We start from the raw sequence: 5,913 nt of genomic DNA, 5'->3' as shown, positions 1-5,913 counted from the left end.
ATCATATGGTATCCAATATCATGCTAAAATCAGAAGATTGACATTGTCAGAGATGTCACTGAAAATTGTTTATACATCTAGGAATTAGCTCAGAATTAAGAAAATCAGAAATATCTTTATTAATTCCAATGAAATAAAAGTAATATGATTTTTGATTATAATAAGATCTCTTCTTATATGAAAGAAGAGTAAATATCCAAAGGGCATAATCTTAAATATAATATAAATATATATAACAGTTAATATCACGAATAATTAATAAATAGCCCGATTATAATGTAGTAATTTGATGTAATCGAAAAATCATATACAAACTAGGACTGTGTGTATCAACTATATCAATCATATCGTTATCGGATCCGGTTTGATATCAGAAAAAACTCGATTTAATATAATTATATGGTTTTTGTATTTTTTGCAATTTTTTATTATTTTACTTATGTTTTAAACAAACGGGTTCAGCTAAAAAAAAAAAATTTTAAATGGGGAATGATTTTTCTTTTATTTTTAAAGAACCTTATATTAGAAAATTTTCTTATTTTAATTCATTTGAAAATAAAAATATATTCATTTTATAAAAATGTGGTGAATATTAAGAAATGGTTATATTTAATCAGCTGTTTCTTTTCCACATTTGAATTTTTTGGCCAGTCACTATTTCGGTCCTAATAGTATAATTTATAAATATCAATATTATTATTTCTATTTTATATATTATCGTAGGCATGGTTGTGTTATTCTATATTTATCATATAATTCAGAATCAGATGAATTAACATTATCATGGCCTAAATACGATAAATAATTTAAAGTAGCATCATACCTTCAATAAACTAATTGTAATTATATGCTTATCAAATGTAAAATGTGGCCAAAAACGAATTTGCACAAAGAAAAAATTATTAAATATAATATATTATATACATAGATCTAAAATAGTTAATTTCTTTTCGAATTTATCTCTTTTTAGTGTGATTATTTGAAATTTATTATTTATAAATTTTTACCATAGGTTTTGTCATAGTTGAATGTAAACACTTTTAAAATTATCGTGTGTTGGAATTATTTAGTTTTATATTTAGATTTATAAAATTTGATTTTAATGAAGTAATTATGTATTGCGGATTTTGAGTTATTTTTATTTTATATAATTATTTTTTTAGATTTATAAAATATATTCTCTGTATAATAATGATGCATCATGATTTTTGGATCATTTTTAGTTTATAATTATGATTAATGATTTCAAGCGTGATTGTGATATTTATCATTTTTAAAAAATATTTTTATAACTTATTATTGATTTGGATTATTTTTTATGAATAATAGCTTCCCTATAAAATAAAGCAAAAATGTAAATTCATTTCATTTTTATTTCTTTTTAAATATATTATGATAATTTAATAAGGTTTATCGTTATCAATATCTTTATGTAGTTGTTTTGGGAAGTACATTCTAGAACGAGGTGGACAACTGAATAGGTTTTATATTCTAATAGTTAAACACAATTCAAAGGATTATAAATTTATATAATATATAGATATTTAAATTTTATGATTTGAAAAATAATTTTTTTATTTACTCAAATCTATCATTTAGAAACATGGTTAATTGTTAAAAAATATATGATATTTATTTATATTAAATTAAATTTTAAAAATCTTAAAATTTTGATCGTAAGGTTATCTTGAACGTGAACGCGTTTGATTTTTGTCAATGAACGTTGAACGCATTCGATTTTTTAGAAATGGTAACAGCACAATTATACCATATTCCCACTAGCTTAATTAAACCTTTATGTGGCAGTTTTAAAAATTATCATTTTATATAGCTTACTTGTTACCCTATTCAAAAACAAATTTGAATCGGATAGTGCATTATTCATATTCGATTCGTTGTATTCATACGAATAATAAAATCTACTATTTGTATTCGATTCGAATTATTCGAATAGAAAAATTATTATAATAATCTGATAATAAAAAATATGTAATCAATAATCTGATAATAAAAAAAATATGTAATCAAGTTATTAACAAGATTAAAATGTATATTATTAATTTAATTCATAATTCTAAGCCAATTTTGAAGGCAGAGAATTTTTCTTATATTTTCTTCCTTATATGACATGCCATTTTTTGACAACAAATTAGTTCCAACTAAGAAAAGTCGTTCACAAGCAGTTGATGATCCTTGTATAAATAGGTATTTCCTAGGTGTAAATGAAACCTATTATATTAATTAATAAGAGGGGATGTTGTTTTGCCTTTACATTTTATAATGCTATTGAAATGATTGCATCCTTTTGACCGTCTTTATTGATTTGATATTGTTTCCATAAAATCGCTCTTTTTGTGGGGAATATTTGTTACCTTCAATATCAAGCATAACTATTTCATCAAGCATTCTCTTCTAACATAATTAGGCTACTAACAATAATTTATTGTTGAAATGCATTTTATTTTTATATATCTTTGGTTTGTGTAATTTTTTAATATAATTTATTATGGTATTCAAAAAACAAATTTTCGTGTGATTCGAGCAAATAAAATTTTAAATATTGCTTTAATTTTCACTTCAAAGATTTTTTAAATTTGTGCTAGTCTTTTTATTAACACATTACCTCTCTGATTGGAAGGTCATCAAATAGAAATGACAAATGCAGAATTTATTAAAAGCAATTTATTAAATATTCCGAATAATTCTTTTTATAGAATAATTCGTATTCGGATAAAACTTAAGAATTTTTTTTGAATATGCATATTCTATAGAGTCTGGAGATAGCGAAAAGTAAAAGAGCCTGGAGATAGCGAAAAGTAAAAGAGCTTTAACGTAGTATTAAATATTAATTTTCAAATAAAAACTTATAAAGGGAATCAGGGTCTATATGATAGGAGTAGAGGGGGGGGGGGGGGTGTAGGAACAGTTTGTATCTTTTTATGAGGAGGGTAGGTTAGGGGTAGGATAATGGGGCTATTAGATTTTTAGATTAAAGAGGGCAATATGTATCGCTGTAATAATCATACTTTTATTATAAAGATACATAATATTTCTAAACACCGACCAAATTTATACATTGCACACAATCATAAACCTATAAATAAGGGGTAATGATAATGCACGGTAAGCGTGCACTATTTTTTTCATGTTTTTCATAAATTAACAAGCACGCCAAAATACGTCATATATTTATTTTTATGTAAATAAATAAGTAAAATTACGAAAGCTCTCGTTTATAAATGTTCGTTTTATAATTATTTTATTTGAAAAACTAAACAATTATTTAAACATTCAATATGGAAATTCAATTTATATTATAAAAGTAATCGTATTTATATACACACAATATTTAAAATTTAATGAAATAGGTTATTCCTTTTACAGAACCTATTCCTTTTACAGTACCTGTTCATTTTATAGTACCTTGATAGCCAAGTATTTTTATACTCAATTTATATAATTTTCCAGCCGAAATTTGACCTCTAAAAATTTCTTTAGCGTGTTACAATTTTTTCATATGACGGTTAACAAAATAAATTGCGGAATTTAAATATACTAATTAAGCACTAAATAATGGCGAAAACTGGATGTTTAGTACTCCTATAGTTTTTGTTTTGGCACGTCGCCATTATTTGTTTATTTTTTTTTTCGTGAATAACTTTTTATTCTTAAATTCGGCTACGGAACTGATTGAAGCACTAAACTCTACTAACGAAGCACTAAAGAATGATATAAGTTTCATCGTTAGTGCTTCCAAAAGTTCGGCCAACTTCACGCCTAAATCGTGACGTCATAGTTTTTATTTAGCTTATAACTTTTTTTTTATAAGGCGGTTAAGTAAATTAATAACTGAATTTAAATACACTAATTAAGCACTAAATAATGGCGAAAACCGGATGTTTAGTACTTCTATAGTTTTTGTTTTGGCACGTCGCCATTATTTGTTTATTTTTGTTTTTTTCGTGAATAACTTTTTATTCTTAAATTCGGCTACGGAACTGATTGAAGCACTAACCTCTACTAACGAAGCACTAAAGAATGATATAAAATTCATCGTTAGTGCTTCCAAAAGTTCGGCCAACTTCACGCCTAAATCGTGACGTCATAGTTTTTATTTTGCTAATAACTTTTTATTCTTAAATTCGGCTACGGAACTGATTGAAGCACTAACCTCTACTAACGAAGCACTAAAGAATGATATAAGTTTCATCGTTAGTGCTTTCATAATTTTCCAGCCGAAATTTGACCTCTAAAAATTTCTTTAGCTTATAACTTTTTTTTTATAAGGCGGTTAAGTAAATTAATAACTGAATTTAAATACACTAATTAAGCACTAAATAATGGCGAAAACCGGATGTTTAGTACTCCTATAGTTTTTGTTTTGGCACGTCGCCATTATTTGTTTATTTTTGTTTTTTTCGTGAATAACTTTTTATTCTTAAATTCGGCTACGGAACTGATTGAAGCACTAACCTCTACTAACGAAGCACTAAAGAATGATATAAGTTTCATCGTTAGTGCTTCCAAAAGTTCGGCCAACTTCACACTTAAATGGTGACGTCATAATTTTTATTTACCTTATAACTTTTTTTTTATAAGGCGGTTAAGTAAATTAATAATGGAATTTAAATACATTAATTAAGCACTAAATAATGGCGAAAACCGGATGTTAAGTACTACTCTAGTTTTTGTTTTGGCACGTCGCCAATATTTGTTTATTTTTGTTTTTTTCGTGAATAACTTTTTATTCATAAATTCGGCTACAAAATGGATTGAAGCACTAACCTCTACTAACGAAGCACTAAAGAATGATATAAGTTTCATCGTTAGTGCTCTCAATCGACTTTTAAGCGTGAAGTTGGCACAAATTTTTATTTTTGCCTATAACTTTTTTTCCTTAAATTCGGCTACTATACGGATTGAAGCACTAAAAAATGCATATGATTCATCGTTGGCCAACTTCACGGAGCTTTATAAATGAGGGGCTTTTGATTGACTAAATAAAAACTTTTTTACATTCAATTGCCATGGGCTTCTACTTGCCAAATCTTGAGGCTTATACAATATTATTTTGGCTAAAATCCTACACGGACAGTTTTTAAAAATTGACCCAAATGGGGCTTTTTAACAACACTAGTGTATACATGAGAGGATGCAAACCCACATCAAAAACCATTACCTATCCTCTTAAAAAATTTTCGCCACCTTCAACGTATTCCCACATTTTGAAATATATTTTAGAATAAATTATCAAACTCAATTACTAACTACAAAAAATGTAAATGTAAGAGTTATTATTTGGAACATGAATAATTAAACACCCCCATATTAATTGCCTCATTGAGAAATACTTTTAATTTCTTATTTGAGAATTAATATTTAAATTATGAATTGTAAAATTATATACACATAATTTTCCTTTATTATATTCAATCTATAAATAGATAAATAATTTTTATAAAATTAATTTGTAATGAATTAAAATAGGTCGTGTACAATGACTTCTAGCCTTCTTAATAATTCTTGATCCTTCAAATTACCATATGCATACTGGATAAAGATGTGATATCCATTCACTCATAGCTTTTCTTGTTAGATAAATAATGAGGTTTGGGTTATAACATTATTCAAGTAATTCCTTCTGCACTAAGAAAATTAAATAAATCTTATTAATTATAAAAATAAATAAACTTTCTAAGATTGACCATTCATTGAGATTGTGTGAAATTAATATTTTGTCTTTTTCTAAATCTTTGCAGCCACCTAGAAATTATAAAAATTGTAGATATATATAAAATTTAAAACTACCTAATTAAATGTTTTGCAGTAAATTCTATCATTTCAACCATGTTTTCGGAAAGTTAATTTTCCTAGTAGCTGGTAGTTTATTTGAAAGGCATTGTAATAATTTCG

The sequence above is a fragment of the Gordionus sp. m RMFG-2023 genome, chromosome 3, assembly GCF_954871325.1.
Source record: "Gordionus sp. m RMFG-2023 chromosome 3, tfGorSpeb1-WG-v2, whole genome shotgun sequence".
In the NCBI taxonomy this organism is placed as follows: Eukaryota; Metazoa; Nematomorpha; class Gordioida; order Chordodea; family Parachordodidae; genus Gordionus; species Gordionus sp. m RMFG-2023.
Note: the sequence above shows the minus strand (reverse complement) of the source record.